This window comes from Mustela putorius, unplaced genomic scaffold, assembly GCF_011764305.1.
Source record: "Mustela putorius furo isolate JIRA1106 unplaced genomic scaffold, ASM1176430v1.1 tig00537227_pilon_pilon_pilon, whole genome shotgun sequence".
Lineage (NCBI taxonomy): Eukaryota > Metazoa > Chordata > Mammalia > Carnivora > Mustelidae > Mustela > Mustela putorius.
Window position 1 is genome coordinate 27,751,168 of NW_025422368.1, and position 23,066 is coordinate 27,774,233.

A 23,066-nucleotide genomic window follows, 5' to 3' on the forward strand; every position below is an offset into this window, starting at 1 on the left:
GAGCCCTGAGATGTGTGGAATTGTTACATCATTATATACTTCACCTGAGAGTAATATAACAACACTATGTGTTAATTGTACTTCAATAAGAAGATAAAGGCAACTAGAGAGAGAGAGAGAAAAAAAAGGAAATATGGCCCCTGCCCTTAAGGAGCTTGTATTCTAATACAAGGGGCAAAGCATAGCTGTAACACCAAGTAGAAAGTTATCAATAGTAATGTAAAAATAAAGTGTCTTGGGAATTCAGAGTAGAGAATGATCATTTGCAGCTGGGACAGAGATGAAGATTGGTGAAATCAGGAGACTTTATAAAGGTATGGCATTGGAGTTAGTTGGCTCTCCCCATGGATGGATTGGGTTTTGCCACAGATGGGCAAGAGGGAAAGACTGTAGGCAGAAAGAAAATCATTACAAAAATCACAAGAAAACAAAACAATGTTCAGAGCACACTGAGCTGGCTGTGTAGTTTGAGCCTCGGCAGTGTAAGGGGACAGCAGAGCATGCATACGTGGACTGGAGCCAGAGCTTTCCTCTGAGCACAAAGCACTTTGCTTTGAACCCACTGCCCCTGCCGAAAACCCCTGGGGCTGGTTCTTCTATTTGGCCATATCTGCATTCTTGGACTTTAAAGTTTCTGTACCTTTTTCTGCTTTGGTCCACCTGCTCAGAAAGTGCACAGCTAAGAGCCAAGTGTCCTGGTTTCTGGTCTTGTTTTCCCCCACTAACTAGCAATGTGACCTGAGCAAGCCATTCAGTTTCTTCCATGCTCTACTATTCATCTTATTATTTATTTATTTATTAACTTTATTTTAAATTCAAATTTTAAATTTATTTATTTATTAACTTATTTATTAACAGGAGCGGTAACAAATGATCATTTCTTTTTTTTTAAGATTTTATTTATTTATTTGACAGAGAGAAATCACAAGTAGATGGAGAGGCAGGCAGAGAGAGAGGAGGAAGCAGGCTCCCCACTGAGCAGAGAGCCCGATGCGGGACTTGATCCCAGGACCCTGAGATCATGACCTGAGCTGAAGGCAGCGGCTTAACCCACTGAGCCACCCAGGTGCCCCAACAAATGATCATTTCTAAAGTTGTGTTTACTTACAAAGTTCTAAGATTTCCCTTGGTTCTTCCGTGAGTCTCTCAACTACGTCTCTCTACTGCATGTGATCTGAATCTGCATCCTGCCCACTTTCACTACAACCTATTGCTGGAGCTGTAGAGGCACAATAAATAACACCCTGTTTTCCCCTCCAATGTTTGGAACTTATTGATTGTCAATTGATGATTAAATCATCAGCTATAGCCTAATTGGATTGCTAATGCTGCATCACTAAATAAGACAGTCTTGGGCATCATCACAAGTAGGGCTAAGCATACCCTGCCTCCCACTACAAGGGAGAGCCTGCTTTTATTAGATTTTCTTAGGTATGAACAAGTTGGAAAGCATGTGTCCTCTGGCAGGTTGGTCCTGGATGAAAGAAGGAAACCAACGGAAGAAGCCGAGCTGGATATGGTCAGTACTGTCTCTCTGACTGACTAATGAAAGACACAGAGAGAGAGAGAACTGGTGGAAGGCCAGGAATAGTGCTCAGTGGTGCTTAAACTTCAGTGGATGTCACCTCTCCTGGAGGATATCTGAAAACACATATTGTTGGGTCCTGACCCAAGTGTTTGGAATTCAGGAGGTCTGGGTGGGGCTCAGAACTTGTACATCTAACAAGTTCCCAGGTGATGCTGATACTGCTGCTCCAGGGACCACTTTGTAAACCAAAGCTCCAGCTGAAGGCCCTCTACCTATAAAGATGAAGGGAGGGAAACACAGTTGCTTTTTTTTTTTTTAAGATTTTATTTATTTATTTGACAGAGAGAGATTACAAGTAGGCAGAGAGGCAGGCAGAGAGAGAGAGGAGGAAGCAGGCTCCCTGCTGAGCAGAGAGCCCGATGCGGGACTCGATCCCAGGACCCTGAGATCATGACCTGAGCCGAAGGCAGCAGCTTAACCCACTGAACCACCCAGGCGTCCCCACAGTTGCTTTTTGTACACACACCTTCACATATTTATTTTTTAATAAAACATTTAGATTAAAGTACCATCATTAATCCTTTTTACAGTGAGGAAATCATACTGAAAAATTTCACGATGGATATTTATATCAAATCACCACAATGTATATTGTGTATGTCTTGCAATTTATATGTTATACTGCAATAAAGCTGAAATAAAAAGTAAAATACCGGGGCGCCTGGGTGGCTCAGTGGGTTAAGCTGCTGCCTTTGGCTCAGGTCATGATCTCAGGGTCCTGGGATCGAGTCCCGCATCGGGCTCTCTGCTCAGCAGGGAGCCTGCTTCCCTCTCTCTCTCTCTCTGCCTGCCTCTCCATCTACTTGTGATTTCTCTCTGTCAAATGAATAAATAAAAAAAAAAAATCTTTAAAAAAAAAAAAGTAAAATACCAGTTATCTTTGAGTCTTTATTTTCTTTATTTTGTTCCCTGATTGTAGATAATAGGTTAGGAGTATGTCTTGCTCACATTGGCAGAGCATCCAGCTGCGGGCCAGGCACATAATGAGCATTTAATAAAGTCATGTTCAATTGAATTGAGGCTTACACATTTCTTTGGTACAGAACATTCTCCTTCCTTTCAGGATAGCACTGTGCCAGTTCTTTAAAACTACCTTCTGAGAAACTTCCTTGACAAAAAGCATTTCTCTCCATCCAGAACTATATCTAGAGCTACATCTATGTCTGTACCCAAAACTGTATCCTGGCACTGCTAATTTTGCCTTTGCGTGGCTGAGTTCTGGTGACTGTTCTGCCTGTTCCATCAGGGTGGAATCTTGCTCAGGGCAAGGGATAGCTTCTCCCAATCCTGAACAGTGAAGAACAGGTTTGTTCCATCAAAGAGCAACAGGGATAGAACAGCCCTGGGTTAGGAGAATGCCTGACACGATCACCCTTGGTCCAGGTCCATCTATTCCCAGGGCTTATGGGAGGGGACAGAAGGGGGCCCAACCAGCTCTGTCTGGCTCCAGGAAATCCCAGAAGATGAGACTGGTTCCAGGGTGGGCAAAACAGGCATCTTTCTTGCTGCAGTCTATGACTGGAATAGAAGGACCAGTGTTTTCCTGTTGCATTTATGTATGGGGCCCACCCTGGGATGGAGAGTAAGAAGCTCCTTTCTTACCTGCAGAATTTCTCATGTTCCCAACAAGAACTAGGTGACTCCAAGTAAGCCTGCTAGAAACCAAATTATCCATATACTTCCCCAATCCTTTAGGTGCTTTTTAAAGGGCCCAATGCAAAAACATTGTGATAGCATCTAAGATTATTTAGGGAGAGAGAAGTCACACCCCAGAGGGGGGGAAACACTGAAATAGGAGGAATTAGTAATTGAACAGGGACTGAGGAATCATTAGTCTGGAAGGGAAGATATGAGTAGAAACTGAGAGAGGTATTGGTCAAGACAGACTTCTTGGAGGCGGATGCCTATGGAGCAGTTTGGGAAATAAAAGAGAGACATGTGAGTTGGAAAAGAGAAGGGTCAGTAGTGTTGGGCTCTATGGACCTTTAGGATCATGAAAGAAGGAGACTCTTGTGAGGAATGTATTTTTTCCCATTTGAGGGGAATTTATGAACCAGGTTTATAATGTGCATTGTGCCATAAATGAGATTCCTGAATCAGGAAGGGATGAGATATGACTCTCACAGCTATCTGGAAGGCAGATGGACAGAAGGATGTGGACAGAGAGACTCTTCCTGGGAGACAGTTGTAGCACCTGCTACAGTCATGGAGATCTTTGCTCTTCAAAGTATGACCCATGGACCAGCAGCATAGATGTCACCGGGGAGCCTGTAGAAATGCAGATCCTTGGGTCCCAACCCAGACCTACTGAAACAGAATATGCCTTTTTAACAGGCTCCCAAGTAATTGGTACGCTGTTTCAGGCTTGAAATTGAACATGAGGAAGAATTTTCTGAGATTAGAGGGTGACTGGGGGAGAGGGGAGGGTGCAGGCTCTCTGGCTGTGTGTGGAAAGCTTCAGATGGACTCCTGCCCAGAAATGGGGAAATGCACAAAATGAACTCTCAAAATCTTTTTATTCCAAGAATTCTATGTCAACTCCTAAATTGAAAGGCTGGGGTAGATGTGTGATATGTGAGGTGGTTAGACGTGGAGATAATAGTGACAGAAGAAGGAAAAGTCTTATTAGAGAATTGAAATCTGGCAAAATTTTTAAAACAGGGCTTTGATTTAGGAAAAGAAGTTGCATGTTAAAGGACTCAAATGAGAATTCTAAGTTTCCATGTCCTTCCACTCTCCATATATTTATTTTGTCTCATTGATGAGATTGAAAAACCTCCTAAGCAAACAAAACATTGCCTTTATGTATTACTTCTTTCTATGTCCAATGTCCACAAAATGATGATGATAGTAATAGCTACCATTTGCTGCATGCTACACCCTGTACTTTGTTCCAAAAATATTATATAATCACCTATGTAATACAAAGTTGCACAAGGTGAGTGTTTTTATGCTCGTTTTATGCTCATTGAAACTAAGCTCAGAAAGGTTAAGCTATTTGTGCCAAGGGAGTAGTGAAGCTAGGATTTGTACCAAGATTGAGCAAAGCTCAGGCTGCTAAGCCCTGAGCTACACTCTATGTGGATTATTGGCTCATTGAGGAATAGATGATCACTGAAGCTCGATGGCGTAGATGTAACTGAAGGGTAGTGGATAATTCCAAATAGTGAGTAACGGAAAAACAAAAACTATGTGTTTTGTGGTGTGTAGTCAGAGACACACTTAATGACACATGCAGCTCATACTCAGACACTCGCTTTTCACCTTCACTGTACCCCACCCGGCAGTCAGGAGCGTGGAAAGGGGGAGAGGCTGGTATATATATTCATGACACACCTCCCTGCAAATCATGTGTGTGTGCCAAATATATAGACATGTGTGTCTAAATTTGAATGGAAATATACACTAAGGAGTGAGGTATGTTTATCTCAGTAGGTCAATAAAACAAGTATATTTCTTAGACTTTTTGTGTATAGTGTGTACCATGTGTGTGTGTACACAAATCCAGAAGGAGTTCAACCAGCTATAAGGAACTAGCTGTCCTCCACACCTGACCTGGTTAGGTGTGGTTAGGTGTGTTTGAACCAAACCGTGATATTTATTTTTCATTACCTCTCAAAGGAACCTCAAAGAGTTTTCTTTCTAGGAAGTTTGTGGCTAAGATGCTGGACTGCTGTGGAACCCACACATGTGCTACAGTCAGAAGAGGATTGCAGAGAAAGAGAAACAGTAGCCATGGGCAATCCTCTTCTTTCTTTTATATTCTAGCCTAAAGCACAGCCACCCTTGTATATACACCATCTGTGTAAGCACCCCGCCTCTCCTAGAACCCACTAATGGAAGGTGCTAAAGAAGCCATTTTATTTATTTCTTTGTTGCCACGTGGGACTCTCTGTTTGAGCCATCCCAGAAAGTGGAGAATTAAAAATTATACTAATGAAGGAATCTAGAGTAGACCTTGTGAGAAACTGGTCATTTGTGAAACTAATTTCATAGAAAGTACTGGGCTCTGTCAGAAGCAAGGTTGGTAAGAGGAGTTGAATGTCTCTGTTTCCTTATTTAGAACACCTGAAGCAAAGCTCCTGGAAGCAGGAGGCAAGACAATTTGCACATGGTTTGAAGGCAGACACAGCCCAGGAAGCCCCTCCTCCACCTCCAACACCAATGTTTGGGAGACATTTTTGTGAGGGATTTTTTTATGACAAACTTCACTTTCATTTGACATTTAACAACATCTCTTGTCCAGAGAAGGAGGAAATACAGATGTTTATTGACATCTAATGTTAGAAGGTCTATTAACTATAGAGATGGAAGAAGGAGGGTTTTCTTCGTTCCTTCAGATAAGCAATTACCCAGCTTGTGTGGCATATGTTGTTCTGTGCTTTGTGCTTTTCTCAGTAATAAGATTAAGAAATCTTTTTATTAGGTTTTTTGAGGGAAGATGGGGGAAGTGAAAAGGACCCTCATTTCTTCTTGAAATGAATTCTTCTTGAATTCAGCCGATAGCTGTCAAATCATCATGAACACCCATGAATTTGGCCGGCGATCTAAGAAAAGTATAGCTACAGCTCTACAAAGAGAAAATCCACCATTTTTTCATGGTAAGACGTGCAGAGAAGTGGATCTGAGGGGATATATGGGAAGATAGACCGTGGCGGGGAAGGGAGCATCTGTAAGATGACTACAGCCAAGTGAATAAGCAGTGGAGCACAAAATCAGAACTTCTAGAAGTCTGCTCCAGTGAGGGACATCCTTGTCTGAAAGGCACTGAGGTGGTAGAATCCCAGGTGGGACAGTATGGTTTTAGGATCCCAGAGTCACAGAAAGACCGGGGGTGCCTGAGTGTGGCAGAGTTCCCAGGCATCCAGGCTGTGAAGCCAGCTGTAATCAGTGAGCCCAGGAGTGGGCTTTCAGCTCTGTGATGCCATATACTGGGCACCAGGGCATGGTCATGGTCCGGTGATGGCTTTCCAAGAAGGGGTGCGGCAAGCGGCAGAACCTGTGAGACCCCCCTGCCCTCCCCTTGGGAGGAGCAGCATAGGAGCACACCACAGGTGTCTGCAGGGTTTGGAGAATTGAAACAGGGTCATGTCCCAGAGAAACACTCCGTCCCAGGTTGGGAGACCAGGGAGGCAAGAGTGATCCACAGCTTTTCTCAAGGGTGCACTGAGGAGTGGGGCCCTAAGATTTTTGGCTCCAGGGCTTGAGACTAGGAGGCCACCATTTTCATTTTCATCCTCTAAAGGGGCATGGAAAACCTCTGGGGAACAAAAGCCACATAGAACTATCCAGAGCCCCTTTCACTGACCCGATACCCTACTCCCACCAGTGCAAAGATACCTGAGAATCAACACCAACAGGCTTCTCTCCCAGAAGATCAATAGGAACTTCCACCTAAGACTAAGTTTACAGATCACAAAAGTGTAAAATCTAATGCTAGGGGAAAAGAGATCATAGAATTCAAGGTTTTTTCTCATGATTCTTTAATATTTCAGTTTAAAATTTCCTTTTTAGGATCCCAGAGTCACAGAAAGACCTTTCAGCTAGTTTCTTACTTTATCAACTCTTTTTTAAAAGTCTTTCTTAATTTTCATTTTTACATTTACTATATACATATATGTATATATATATATATATTTCATTTTTGCCTTCCTTTCATTGTATTCAATTTTATTTTAGTATATATATGTTTTTCTTTCATTTTTCCTTTTTTAAAAAAATTTAAGTTCAATAGCCAACATATAGGACATCATTAGCTTTTGATATAATGTTCAATGATTCATTAGTTGAATATAACACCCAGTTATATATTAGTTGAATTATTATTATGTATTATATATTAGTTGAATATAACACCATCATGGTCCTCCATAATGCCCATCACCCACTTACCCATCCCCCCACCCACCTTCCTTTCCATAGCCCTCAGTTTGTTTCGAGAGTCAAGAGTCTCATGTGGTTTTCTCCCTCTCTCATATCCTCTCATTCAGTTTTCCCTCCCTTCCCCTATTGTCCTCTGCACTTTCCTTATGTTCTACATATGAGTGAAACCATATGATAATTTTGCTCAGCACAATATCCCCTAGTTCAATCCATGTTGATGTACATGGTAAGGTTTCATTCTTTTTTGATGGCTGAGTAATTTTGCATTACGCACATATATATGCACACATCTTCTTCATCCGTTGATCTGTTGATGGACATCTGGGCTCCTTCCACAGTTTGAGTGTTGTGGACACTGCTGCTGTAAACATTGGGGTCCCAGAGCCCCTTTGGATCACTATGTTGTATCCTCTGGGTGAATACCTAGTACTGTAATACCTGGGTTGTAGGGTAGCTCTCTTTTTAACTTTTTGAGGAACCTCCACAATGTTTTCCAGAGGGGCTGCATCAGTTTGCATTGCCACCAGCACCACCACCACCACATCCTCACCAACATCTGTGTATGCTGACTTATTAATGTTAGCCATTCTAACTGCTGTAAGGTGGTATCTCATTGTGGTTTTTATTTGTATTTCCCTGATGCTGAGTACTAGTACACATTTTTTTTTTCATGTGTCTATTGGCCATTTGTGTGTTTTCTTTGGAGTAATGTCTGCTCAGTCACAGATTTCTTAAGAGAAAGTTTCTTTAAATCTGGAAGAGCCAACAGGATAATCAGCAGTACTTCAAAGAGGAGCCATAAAAACTATAATCATCTTCTTCAATTTATTAAGCCCCCTCTTAATAATTCATGTGTGTTTAGAAGCAGCTTTTCCATTAGTTCTGGAAATTCTTACCCAGTTTAATGATCTCAAAGATATCAAACCCTTTATTTGTCAAGTCTTTTCCATGAATCTCCTTGAAGGTGAAAGGCATTTTGCAAAAGCATCAGAACATTAACTATAAATAATGAAAGTCTCAAAAATTAAAATGGAAAAAAAATGGGGAAAAAATGAAAAAGGTTCAAGATCTCACGGAAGTTCACTATACCAAAGTCAACAAGAAAATCTGGTTATTTCTGTGACACACAAATTTCAATAATTAGAATGTCAAGTGATGACCCTATACCAGGACATACTAAAACTACAGGAATTCCATGTATTTTCTCGAACAGTTATAGCATGTACCCATACAGTACAACCTAAGGTTTAACGTACCAAATATCAAGTCTAATTAGTCAAAAAGATTTCATTGAGAATTTGAATCTTGGAAAGTTTGTTCAAAACCTCAGAGGGTTCTAAAGCACACACCTACGTAGGATTACAGGTAATTAGAAAACTTCATATTTAAGGATCTATTTAACCAAGCTGGTGGTAAGAAGTTCTTCAAAGGGTATATAATCATTAGCAAAACTTAGTTCCTTTAATACTGAGAAGCTTTAGTTCTCTTAAGTGATCAAAAACGTCATAAAGACAAAACATAGACTCTCTGGTTTTCTGGGCAAAGGAAAAAAAAAGAAACAAAACTTTGTCCACAATTTCTTATCAAGAGAAGGCCAACAACAAGAGAAGGCCAACAACAAAGAAACTTTGTCTTTTAACAGAGAGAATAACAGGATTTTGATCTTATATCTGTGTACTATTTAAACCGACTCATTTCAATCTGAGTCAGTCCTGACCACACATAAAATTCATTTCCAAACTTTCCATTTGCAAATCTTTTACAACTTTCTTTTTCATTCAGAATTTTTCTTCATCTTCTCTCTCTAAATAACCAATCTCATTTTAGGACAAATTATTTTCCATACCCCAAGGGAAATATGTTCTCATTTCTTATCCTTTCCATACACATCTTACAAGGGTGCCTCCAGAAAGGCCAGAGGCAGAACCAAAGGTCAGACTAACATTCCTATATTCTTTTGGTCTCCTGTCTCTTCCTCTTGCAAAACAGTGTTTTTTCCTGATTGCTTTTCAGTCGTCTGCAACATTTATTTAAAATGTGTCCTGTTGGGCTTTCTTTGGGAACAGAAGGAGTGTCCCCATATTCTTGAGCAAGAGTTCAGAAAGAACACAGAAGAAACAAAAGTATGACTATATGAAGCCCAGAGAACTTCTGTTGGCATTCCTTTTCCCAAAAAATTTGGGGGCTTGACAGATGATCAAACCAAATAAATGGCATTTTAGTTTCTGGTTCCTCCCCCCAAAGTCAGAGTTCTACTGACTGAACCAGAGAGCTCTCTAGACAAGCTGGCAAAGCCAAACCAAAACTCCCTATTTGGAGACAATCCAATGGCTAGGAAGAGATCCAAGAGAGCCACTTCATGGTCATGTTTCCTCCGAGCTTAACATACATAGCAAGGTGGTATCACAAGACAAATTATATTTTTCTTAGTCATAGGTTCCTGGTTATATTTCTTCCACTTATTCAAAGTATGGCCCAGTGGGCTACTTTGCAGGATAAAGATAATACTTACTACTACATGAAAATTAATACAACACAATGGAACCCACCTCTCCCACACTTAAAGAGATCTGGTCCAAATTCCAAATAAATTGACCCTTATTCAACTCCTTTTTAGTTTCACCAGAAAGCCATGCCTTTCTCATGGGAAAAGCATGGACAAGGAAACAAAAATACATAGTGCTTCACAAATGAGAAGCTTGCTTCAATGTGTACTCTAAGGGACATATCTTGTCCAGCATCTCTTTAACTTCCCCAAATGTGCCTTTCCTTTCCACTCACACCAAAGGGCAAAATTGGCAGCTAGCATGGGTCTGGGATCAGCAGGGAGTTTGCCTGAGACAAAAATAGTCTGGGCAGCTGCAGGAACAGATCCCTCAGATTCCCTCCCTGAGATCAGCTAGCTCGGAGCAGTTTACCTCCTGAGGTGGTCCAAGTTACTAGCCGAGGAGACAGAGGAGGAAGCCCTGGCCTGTTCTGGACCAGCTGCTCCACCTTGAGATTCTCAGGAAACTGGATGCCACAGGGGTGTTGGCTTTAGGCTGGCTCACCAAAATTTCTTACCCAAACCCACGTTTGACTGCCAATTGCCCAAAAGTCAAACCCCCAAGAGAAGAGTTGATTGGAAAGGAATACAAGTTTTATTCAGGAGCCCAGTACCTAGAGGGAAGGCAGATTCTTATCCAAAGTCATTCCCAGGTTACTGTCTGGCAGAGGACTTTTAAAGGAGTTTAGGGCAGAGATCAATAAAGGGAGTACAGTGGTCCCTAAAATTTCTTGATCATGTGCAGACCTCATGGTTTCAGCTCTAGATGTTATCTCAGTGATCTGAGATTGTGCAAGAAGGTCTGTTTCCTTGACGTGAGGCAAGGGGATGGGTGTTGTACACCATTGTCTGGATTCTGTTTCACGATGTGCAGAAGGGCTCTGTTCTTTTGTAGGAATGCATTCATGGTTCATAGAGAGATACAAGGAAAGGTTAGTTAATCTATCATGGGGTCTCAGGATGCTGGCTAACAGTTAAAGACTAGAGGGACAACTTTCCCTGGGACAGCTACCTGGGGGATGATTAGCACTTCCTGTCCTGATGTGAGGGCTCAGCGCTCCATTGTGAACCTCTGGGCCATGGTCAGCCACATTAAGAGTTATTATGTAAAACCCAACCTGCAAATGTACAAGAAGCATGGTAGAGGAGTGAGGACCAAGGTTGGGTAGGGGAGTCCTATGGAGCTGGCCACGTTGGGTATCAATTTTCCTGAGATGTGTGCATCTGAGGGTCTGAAGCTGAAAGAGTCTGGGGTTCTGTGTCAGGGACAGCAGGACTGGAAGTGTGTTGGGGAGGCACTCCTCATAGTGACTGGACAATAGAATGGGGTCACTTTCCACGGTGGACACACTGCAGAATAAAGTTTTACATGTCTTTTCATCCTCACAAAACACTAGGTAAATTTTATTCACCCCAGCCTGCAGGTGATGAAACTGAGGCTCAGAGAGCTTATGTCAAGTGCCAAAGGTAACACAGCATATGAAGTGGCAAAGGTAGGATTTGAACTCAGATCCTTGACCCCTGAGCTCTTGATCTTTTCCCTCCACCAATGGCAGAAGATCTTACTCTTCTGTGTATCTGCTTCAGCTGCAGGCCTGGGGTGTGGGTGAGTTGGGGGGGTGGCAGGTAGGTGCTCTGAAGTGTTGGTTGTGTGAAGGACTGAGTTATCTCTGCATGTGGCACTCCCAGGGTGTGGGTCACAGTCCTAGACACCCTGATGGCAGGAGGGGGGGATAGAGTAGAGGAGCTCCAGCGTGGGCCAGGAAACTGGCAATAGCTTTCCTGTGGGTTTCCCTGCTTTCCCCCAAACATTCTAGATATCGAGGATCTAGAGGACTGGGCTCTGGGTCCTTAGAAGAAAGGGCTAGAGTTGTGTGAATGTAGGCACAAGTGTGTTTGATGATTTTATATGTCAGCCCACTCACAGAACCCTGGCATGACACTAGGAGAAGAGGAGAGATGGACACACGGACAAGGACCGAAAGGCCCAGTAAATTCTGGCCAAGTCCTACCGAGTGGGATCAGGAAGATAGAGCTGTTCCGAGCACCCTGAAGAGTACAAGAGACCAATATAGACACTCAGCAGAGACAGAGTCCTCCGTGGAACAGAAAGACAGAGAGAACCAGAGACAGGAGGGGAAAGAGAGGAGCCTCCAGTGAGCAGAGCAAAAGATCCAAGACAGACACAGAGACACCCAGAGGCCAGAGATAGTTCGAGACAGACATAGTCTCAGAGACATGGAATGGCCCAGGCTCAGGGGGTGGGAAAGCCAAGGATTCACACAGCCAGAGACAGATTCATGGACGCAGAGCCACAGCCAGAGAGGGAGGGAGACAGGGACAGAGAAGGGAAAGGAAGAGGTGGGGGCAGCTGGGGAGGCAGGGAGCAGGGGCAGGTAGAGGCGGCAGAGGTGGGTACAGGCTCTCTGAGTCAAGGGTTCTGCTGGCCTCTCAGGACCTGGGACTCTGGTGGGAGGAGAGGCATGTGTATATGTGTGCACGTTGTGCGCACGCACGCACATGTGAGGAACCCAGCAGTTCAGAGATTTAGTCACAAAGCCAGGGTCCTCTGGTGCTGAAGGGACCCCCACACCCTCTCCCTTTGCAGCCCTGCTCTGAGCAGTTGCGGGGTTGGGAGGCAGAAACCAGATGCAGGTTAGAGGCAGACCGAGCTGAGAAAGAAATGGCAGAGCCCAGACTGAGATCAGAGAGGGAAAACTGAGAGTGAGGAAGGGAGAAGAGAAAGGGACAGAGGACAGAGAGAGACAGAGATGGAAAAGGACACTGCTGGGGGCAGGGGTGCAGGAAAGACAGGGGAGGGAGGGAGGGCACCTCTCACTGCAGAAGTGGTGCAGGGAGGGGCAGGGCTGTGGGGAAGCATATCAGGGGCAGGGGGGAGGCAAGCAGGTCTCCTGTCTCCCCAGGGAGCTGGGCTGAGCTGACACAACCCTGGGCTGAGGTGGGGAGGTGGTCACGCATGCTTCTCAGGGTGACTTGTCCCTCTGTCCTGGGTTCAGTACAGTGAGCCTGACCCCTGCCTGCCACCTTCTTCCCAGTGGAGCTGACAGAGTCCCCTGCAGGAGGCTGGCTCATGCTGGCTTCCTCTGTGGGGATCCCCTCCCAGCCTGCAGGGCCGCTCTGAGCCTCCTCTCCAGGGGCACATGGGTGTCCTTTAGGGCAGGCCCAGTGTTCTCTGAGGCTGGAGAAGGTGGTGAGGACCCAGGTGGGAAGCAGTATTTACAGAAAAGAACAGAGTGGAGGCACCTGTGTGGCTCAGTCCATTAAGTAGTTAAGATTTGACTCTTAATTATGGCTCAGGTCATGGTCTCAAGGTCTTGAGAACCAGCCCAACATCTGGCTCTGTGCTTAGCATGGAGTCCTGTTGAGATTCTCTCTGTCCCTCTGTCCCTCCAGACCACTTGTACACTCTGTCTCTGTCTCTCTCTCTCTCATTCTGTCTCTTTCTGGTTGTCAGTCTCTCTCTCTTCCTCTCTTGCTCGGTCACTCAGTCAAAATAAATAAATAAATAAATAAATAAATAATCCAGTGCTCTTACTTACAGACAGGACCTGCACTCCTGGAGCCTCAGACCCACAGCCTCCTCTCCCCTCCCTGTGTGTCAGGTACACACACACACACACACACACACACACACACAGAGGTGCCCTGGGGTTTCTAAAGGAAAGCAGTGCCCCCTAAACATGGATTCCCTCCAGCCCCTGCTGCCCTGACACTGAGCTCCCAGGGCCGTGCAGGCTCAGGTGCTGTTCCTGCTTGGGCTCCTTTCTCCGTTTCCTCCTTTCTCCCTGGGAGCAGAAGCAGTGAGCCCCACACTCCACCCTGTCTGTGTGTGCTGGGCACCCGGGGAAGGCCCAGAGGGAGGACCAGGGGCCCTGGCCTCAGGGAGCTCCCTGACAGTGGAGAAGAGGAGGCTGACAGCAGGACAGACAGACACAGTGCTCTGGGCTCTCCCTCAGCAAATGTGTGTGAGCTGAGTGCATCAAGGGCAGCTGGACCGGACCCCATGAGTCAGATGATGGGAGACTGACCATGACCACAGGAGCGAATGTGGAGGAAGACACAGATGTCTAGAAGGTTTCCTAGGAGACAAGGAGAATGAGAGCAAGAGAGAGGAGAGAATCTGAGAATTCAGAGCTCTTACTAAGTAGATGACCTTGAGGGAGGGAATGTGAACCCAGGAGACAGATGAGGAGGGAGTGCGCGCACACCTGTGTGTGTGTGTGTGTGTTGGGCATGTGAGGGAGGCAAGGGGATGGGAGAGGCAGGGTCTGCTGGATGCAGGGCCACAGTGTAAAATGTGCCAGGGATGTAGCTCCACGGTGAGCCTGGGCTGGTGGCCAGAACACTGGGAGCAGGGCTGACATGCTGGCCTTGATGTCTCCTGCTAGGCTGTGAGGGTGATAAGCCTGGACCGCACAAGGCTAGGGAGCCATGGCCAGGGGAGTCAGCAAGCAGGGCCTGGACAGGTGGGGAGAAGGCCCTGGGGCTCAGGAGACAGGAAGAGGGAGAGGGAGACAGGGGTGAGGGGCACGCCTGGGAAGGGGTCGTGAGAAGACTAAAGGCTCTGAGACCTCCCTCCAGATTCCTCTCTTCTCCCACCCCTTCCATGGATGGAATTCTGTGTTTAAAGCTCAGAGATCTTCCATAAATGATGTGGTTCAGCCCTCATCTTCAGAGGGTTAGATATTCCTTCCCCCCTGCTCAGCTGAGGCCTAAACATGGCAGAGCTCTCCTGGGTAGGACAAGCTCAGAAGGGCCCCAAGAGGCAGGTCTTTGGTCCTCTGGGGAGTCCCTTCTCCCTTCCCCACCTGGGCCCTGAGCCTGGCTGTTTCCCAGGGCAGAGTCTGCAGGAGAGGGCTCACAATGCAGCCATGTGGTTCTCTGCTCTACCTCTCACCTGCTCTGTGACTTGAGGGGCGTTAATTAGCTTCTCTGTGCCTTAGTTTCATTATCTGTAAAATAGCAGCATTAATACCTGCTTCTGTAGCCTGTTATTGAGAAGAAAATGAGATTCATGCCAATGAACTGTGCACAGTTGTAAAGATGTACAAATTGGAGTGCGTAGGGCATTTTTAACCATCCTAATCCTCTCAGTTGTCTTCCCAGCTTCTTCTCTCCAGACCTGCTGAGCACACCAGTCTCTTGTCTTCCAAACTTTGCACTCCAGCCTCTCAATCTGTATCTCCTTCCCTCTGATCTTGCTTGATGTTCTCCATCTCTGCTCCCATCTTCCTTTCCACAGTCAGCACTGGAGGATCTGGCTAAAAACTCTTAACTTGCATGCCTTTATTTTTTTTATCTTCATGTTTCTTGTGTTCTCTTTTCTCACCTCCTGTAGAACAGGGCCCTGTCTTCTCTTCCCTTAGGATGCTTTCCTTCTCCTGGGCTGGATTCACAGGTGGATCCCAAAGATGGACCGTGAGGGACACAAAGAGGTGGAGATACAGCAGGATCTCCAGGAGAGGGAGGCCTTGGGGGACAGGACAGCAAACTGGACACTTGCATGTGGGGTCTTCCCTCCGGGCTGTGTCATGCTTCCTCAGAATGTTTGTCATGATGGGGGGAGGGCAACAGTTAGCTCCACTCTAGAGCTCAGGGTCAGAGGGGAATTTATTTCTCCACGTTATAGATACTGTATGAGTATTTCCTGGTGTGGGAAAAGTCATCTGGACGCCCATCCCACAGGCAAAGAAATAGCAGTCAAGTGAAGGCTTTCCTTTTCTGTTCGGGTGTGATAAGAGTGCGTGGCTGTGTATTTCTCTGGTTCTAACATTTACCAAACATAGTTCTAAGTAAATCCTTTCTAAAGTGTACTCGAAATTTTATTGCTAAAATCAAATCCATTTCTCCCATTTAAGTACTAACCAGGCCCGACCCTGCTTAGTTTCCAAGATCAGAAGAGATCAGACGCGTTCAGGGTGGTATGGCTGTAGGCTTAAATCCATTTCTCTAGTGGAGGCGGTATCTGAAGTCCCGAGTCTGGTGCCATGTGTTTCATAAAAGATGTGTGTCCATGGGCAACAAGGAGAGTAACTGGTAGAACTTGGAGAAGAAATGTAATTACCAGCTCCTGGATTTAATTACATGGAAGCCCTGGACATTCTGAACTTTATTACACTGCCATGTGCCCACGGGAGTGGGATGAATCTGGTAGGATTTGCTTACAGGTCATCTCTGCCGGACTTCTCGGGAAGGTTCCCTCTCCAGCCTTCCTCCTGCTGCTACAGAGACTCCTTGGGCTCTAGGTGTCACCAGACATCTGGCCTCTGGGACCTTCAAATATTGCTGCAGGGAAGGGGGTGGGAGAACAATCCCCTTTAGATTGCTTGGGTTACTGTTCTTAGGGTCTCTCCTGCCCTGAGAGGAGCTGGGGGAGCTGGTCTTTGCAGAATACCAAGAAAGCCTGGGGGAAGAGGCAGGGTCCAGCTTCACATCCTAAGTCTTGGCTAATTTCTCCATCACTGGTCCCTTAAAACCTAGATTTAAGCACGTACACTAATCTCAAGGTCACTATTCTCTGCCTCAGCTTATCCTTTTGTGGGCTTCATATGTGCATTTGTGGGGTACCTTGAGTGAAGAGCTGCTTGTAGTTACGAATGACGACTGCTCAGAAGGTGGTCTACACTGTTGTCTACACTGTTGACCCCAAATTAATGGACAGTCACTAGTAAGTTGTTTTGATCATACTGTATGTGGTCCTTCTTCAGCTCTCCATGCAGACCCAGTCCCAGACCTCTACCTCTCCTCCCTCTCCTCCATGGGATCCCTAACCAGACTGTCCCAGCAACTTCTCCAGAGCTTGCCAGCCTCCTTTGCCTGCCTCAGTTTCTCTTTTTCCTTGGCCCCCACTCCCCTGCACTAGTTGTGCCAGCCTGCATGAACCCTGAGAAATGAGGGCTGAGCTCAAGCCTCTAAGCCTGGCAGCACTGTCAGGGGAGGGGAGGCAGGGGTCCATACCCATGCAGGTCTCTGGGACCTCCATTGGGCACTGGGAGGCAGCCACACCCTCAGCTTTCTGGGCCCTTCCAGCAGCAGCAGCAGATCCTGAGAGGGGACCCAGATTCAGCAGGAGCCTGGTGAGAGGGAAGAGGCTCCAGGAGCAACTATGCGGCCCCCTCCCTGCCTGGCTTCCCCCCTCCTGCTGCACCTCTGCCTCCTTCTCTCTCTCTGTCTGCTCCTTCCCTCCTCCCTGCAGCCCTGTCTGCTTCCTTCCAGCGTGGCCACCTTCACCTTCACCCCATCAGCACATCTGTCTGTCTGGGCCTGTTTGTCTGTCTGTCTGACTAGATATTCTGTGGTCTGAGATGTCCCGGACTGGGTCTGCCCTCAGCTCTCCCTTCTGGCTGTCCCTCTCCCCGCATCCCTCCCCCAGAGTCTGAGGGCCTCTCTTCCCATCACATCTGTCTGAGTCTCACCCTGTGAGCCGTCAGGGTCTGCCCCACATCTCGTCCTGTGTTGTCCCCACAATCTTTGTCTCTCTCTCTGCTCTCCCTCCCAGCTCTCTTCCCCGCTTCTCTTATCTCTGTGTTTCTCAGTCTCTCCCCCTGTCTCTGTCTCACACCCTTGCCTCTTGCATGGGGTTGTGTGTGGGTGAGAGAGAGAAGGGAAGGAATGGACAAAGGGACAAGGAGAGAAAGACCCAGTAAATTCATGCCATGACCAACGGATGAGAAAAATAAGACAGAGCCAGTCCAAGTCCCTGGAGAGTCAAAACACCCATAAACAGAGTCAAGAGAGACAGACTGTGGGCAGTGTAATGGAGAGACCAGGAGACAGAAACAGAGACAGGACAGAGGAAAGGGAGGAGCCTCCAGAGAGCAAAGCAAAAGATCCAAGACAGATGCAGAGATAGACAAGGTTAACGGTAGCAGAGAGAGACAGGCACTCAGGGGTGAGAAAGCCGTGGATTCACAGCCAGAGACAGATTCACGGACACAGCACCAGGGTGAGGAGAGAGCCAGAGAAGTGTGCACAGAGAGGGAGGGAGACAGAGACAGAGAAGGGAAAGGAGGAGGTGGGGGCAGCAGGAGAGGCAGGGAGCAGGGGCAGGTAGAAGTGGCAGAGGTGGGGTGCAGGGTCTTTGAGTCAAGGGTTCTGCTGGCCTCTCAGGACCTGGAACTTTCCTGGGAGGAGAAGCTCATGTGTGTGTGTGTGTGTGTGTGCGCGCACATGTGAGGAACCCAGCAGTTCAGAGCTCTAGTCACAAGACCAGAGTCCTCTGGTGCTAAAGGGACGCCCACACTCCCTCGCTCTATAGCCCTGCTCTGAGCCATAGCAAGGTGGGAGTCAGAAACCAGTGGAGGACGTTTCTCCTCCCACATGGCTCCGAAAGTCACTGTGAAGGTGACACTTGTAGCCTGTGACCTTGTAGCCAGTGGACCTTCCTGGTGGCTGTGGCAGCCCTGGTGTCATTTTTCTGTGTGTTTGTTACAACCAGGTAGCAGAGTTCCCAGGAACATCCCCAGCCTGGTGCTGGTGGGCGAGGCCTGGCATTTGCCTAAAATACTGGTTCAAGGGGTCCTGCCCTTGGGGAGCTGACAGTCCCCTCCCTGCCCACTCCTATGCAGAGTAACCTGGTGACACTTACCCAGCACACACCCACAGGTGCATAGGACCAGGGTGATTTCAGAATCAGAGCCAGTGAGTTCATCAGGGAAGGCTGCCTGGAGGAGGGGAGTCAGGAGGGGGTGTAGAAGGAGAAACCCAGCAGGGCAGGGATGGAGGAGAAGAGGAGGAGAAGCTCTCTGTGCTGTTTCTGAAGCAGGACGGGCCAACCCGACACCAGGCAGGAGACAGCTGAGCTGCTCGGGAATCAGCAGCTGGACTGGGGCACCAGCATGAAGGGGAGAGGAGGGAGGCAGATGCTCTCTGAGGGGATCTGAAGCTGCTGCTGCTATTGGAACCCATACCACTAGAGGGAGCCCTGAGATGTTCCAGGCGGTGATGTGTGGGTGCACTGTCCTCTGGGGACTTGCAGGCCCAAGTGAGCAGGTCCTGTGTGTGTGTGTGTGTGTGTGTGTTGGGGCCGGTAAGCTGTGCACCCAGGGTACTTTGTGCCCCAGGCTGTTATGTGTCCATCTGCGTGGGTGATGGCATGTTGGTCTGTCAGAGCCCCTGTGTACTTGTGTGTCTCATAAGTGGTGTTTTGGATGCTTTTGTGTATTTTGTTTGGTTGCATGGGTGGAAGGCAGCGTGTGTGTGTGTGTGTGTGTGTGTGTGCATTTGCCCATGTTGAGGGGTGAGATCTGCCCATGCACCCCCTGCGGAAACCCTGCTTTGGCTCCCTGTGCCCCCGCTGAGGTCCTGACAAGGAGGCAAACAGCAACATGACAAACTGCTCTGCCCACAGAGACCAGAATCAGTGTGAACCGTGTGCAGATGCCTTCAGGGGGAAGCCCACATGAGGAGCCTGAGGGCCAGTGGACTGTGGAGTCCTGCAGGCACAGGCTGCTCCTAGGAGCAGGTGACCTCACAGGCCCTAACAGGCACAGAAAGACACACACTCCCTGGCTCATGACCTCCCTCTCCCCTTCCCTCCTCTCATCCAGGTGGTTCTGCCTTCCATGGCCTCCAGTTGCCTGCCAGGGTGTGTGGTGATGGGGCTGGGGAGGCTGACTGGGACTTAGGAGAATTGCTCCTTTTACTTGGGTAGTGTGTGCATGTTTGTGTGTGTGTGTGTGTGTGTGCGTGTGCACGTGTGCACGTGAGCTTGTCTGTTGTGTTTGTATGTGTGCACGCCCTACCTTCACTCCTTCGCAGGCCTGCCACCCTACCACCTTTGGGCCAGACTCCATCTCCCCCTCTCGGTGCACCCTGCCTCTGACCCTGGGCTCCTCTATTGGCCTCAGGCCCACATCTCCTCCACAGGCTCCCTCCCTCCCTCCTGTTTCCATCCTTTCCCCTGGCCTTTATCTTTCCTCCCCATGCCCCTGCTGTCTCTCCCTCCCTGGCACCCGACCCTCTGCAGCAGGCCTGGTGCCTCCACATCATTGCCCTTCTGCTCTGCCCACACCCGCCTTGGCCTCCCCCTGCAGATCCTCCTTCTACTCTCCCAGGCTCTGCCCTTGTCTGCTGCCCCCTCTCAGCCTCCTCCCTGCCCTCCGTGTGTTTCTGTCCAGGTTCTCTCTTGCACTGGCCCTTCTCCAGCTGGGTTACAGGTGTGCTCCCCGGGCTTTGCACTCACCCCTGCCAAGGGGCTCTTCTGTTCCTGCCCCAGAGATCCAGTGTGGCCTGTTACCTCCCCTCCCTCCCCATCCTGAAGCTGTAGGCATGGCCTTCTGGTTCCCTGGCTCTGGCAGGACTTCCCTGGTGGTGGTGGTGGTGGGACAGTGGGGAAGCAGGAGGTCTGAGCTGACTTGAATCCCAGCCTTGTTCCTCCCTGTGTAGCCTCCTCACCTGGACTCACTCACCTGTACCAGGTGGGGAATGCCTGTCAGGGCTGCGGGAAATCCTTCACGGGGCTGCAGTGGGCATCAGTGCTGTGGTGGGAAGGCCACAGCCTCGGCACCCAGTGTGCGCCAGTAACTGTGAGCTCTTCGTGTCTGCCCTTCCTCACTCAGCTCCCCTGGCCCTTAGCCGGGAAGCAAAATAAGTGTTTAAAAGAGAGAAGAAGCATAGTAATAGACTGTATGAGCCCAAACAAGCTGAATACTAATAATTCCATATGTTTCTATGAGGTTCTAATCTCTGAACCTGGCAAGTGCCCATGAGCATGGACAAGGAGGGAGGATCGGGACTGTATTGAACCGCAGGACCCAGGGAACCATGTGAATGAGCCAACTCACACCCAGAGCGGAAGGAGGCATTGCCCAAAGTCCAACCTGCATCCATCCTGCGGTGGCCGCACTGACTGGCCTCTGTCCATGTGGTCATGGGTCCCTGTGTGTGCTGGGAGCAGCGGGGGGCCTAGACCCCATCTCCCCCCAGGACTCTCCCTCCCAGACAGGACCTTCACTCCTGGAGCCTCAGACTCACAGCCTCCCCTCCCCTTCCTGTGTGGCAGGTGTGCGTGGACACACACACACACACACACACACACACACACACAGGTGCCCTGAGGTGTCTACAGGAAAGCAGTGCCTCCTAGACATGGATTCCCTCCAGCCCCTGCTGCCCTGACACTGAGCTCCCAGGGCCGTGCAGGCTCAGGTGCTGTCCCCGCTTGGGCTCCTTTCTCAGTTCCCTCCTTTCTCCCTGGGAGCAGAAGCAGTGAGCCCCACACTCCACCCTCTCTGTGTGTGCTGGGCACCCGCGGGAGGCCCAGACGGAGGACCAGGGGCCCTGGCCAGGGAAGCTCCCTGACAGTGGAGAAGAGGAGGCTAACTGCAGGACAGACAGACACAGTGCTCTGGGCTCTCCCTCAGCCAATGTGTGTGAGCTGAGTGCGTCAAGGGCAGCTGGACCGGACCCCATGAGCCAGATGATGGGAGACTGACAATGACCACAGGAGTGAATATGGAGGAAGACACAGAAGTCTGAAAGGTTCCCTAGCAAACAAGGAGAATGATAGTCAGTTAGCAAGGATCAGGAACATGGAGAGGAAAGGATAGGAGAATTCAGAGCTCTCAGAAGGTGCATGACCTTGCTGGGGAAGGAGTATGAATGCAGGAGACAGATGAGGAGGGAATGTGTAGGGGTGTGTGTGTGTGTGTGTGTGTGTGTGTGTGTGTGTGTTGGGGAATGTGTGAGAGGGAAGCAGAGGGATACAGGAGGCAGGGTCTGCTGGATGCAGGGCCACAATGTAAAAGGTGCCAGGGTACTACTTCCACAGTAACCCGGGCTGGGTGGACAGAACCCTGGGAGCAAGGATGACTTTCTGGCCTAGACTGTGAGGATGGCTAGCCTGGACCACACAGGTTATTGAGCCATGACTGGGGGGACACAGCAGCTAGCACCTGGGAAGGTTGGGGAAGAGACCCCTGGAGGTCAGGAGACAGGATAATTGGGAGTTGCAGATGGGCACGGGGAGTGTCATGGGAAGACTGAAGGCTTTGAGACCTTTATCCTGGCCCCAGGAAGCAGGTCTTTTGCTCTCAGGTGAAGCAGTTATCCCTATACAACAAGGCTCCAAGTTTGCCTTTTCCCAGGTCAGAACCTACAGGAGGAGGTACCACAGTGCAGTCACGTGATTTTCTGCTCTGTTCCCTCACCTGCTCTGTGACTTGAGGCAGGTTACATATCCTCTCTGCCTTAGTTTCATTACCTGTAAAATAGCAATACCAGTGCCTGCTTCTGTAGCTTGTTATTGAGAACAAAATGAGATTTATGCAACAGAATTCTGTACAGTTGTAAAGATTTATAAACCTGAATGCATTAATCCTCATCCTCATCTTTGATGTCTTCTCAGCTTCTCTCCAGACCTGCTGTGCACACGAGCCTCCTGTCTCCTAGCCTTTTGTACCCCAGCCTCTCAATCTGACATTTCCTTCTCTCTGATCTTGCTTTATACTGCCAACAGCGTATGCGGTAATTTTGGGGCTCTTGGACAGAGAACACTTTAAGGCTCTAAGGGCCTTTGAAATTAAAGACTTGCAAGTGTGTTTTCTGGTAAGAGTGAGTTTAACTTCCTCTTGGAGACCCAGGAAGTGAGTACCACTTCAGACTTCTTCTCCAAGCCTTTATCAATAAATACATATGCCTGCCATGTACATCCATTTGATAGATTCCAAGAGAAAGAACAGAGCCTTCAAGTTGAAAGGTTTGTTTAGCACTGGATCATTTGTAATATATTTGGGAACTCAGAGAAGACTTCATACAATGTTTTAAATACCACTAGGCAGCCATACCCCAGGGGAACTTGGTAATCTAACCTCCTATACCCTGACCACCTATCATCCATCCCCACCACAGTTTTATTTTTTCAATTTTTTATTAAAATATAATGTGTTATAGCACCAAGGGTACAGGTCTGTGAATCATCAGGCTTACACACTTCACAGCACTCACCATAGCACATACTGTCCCCAATGTCCATAACCCAAACCCCCTCTTCTTACTTCCCACCCCCAGCAACCCTCAGTTTGTTTTGTG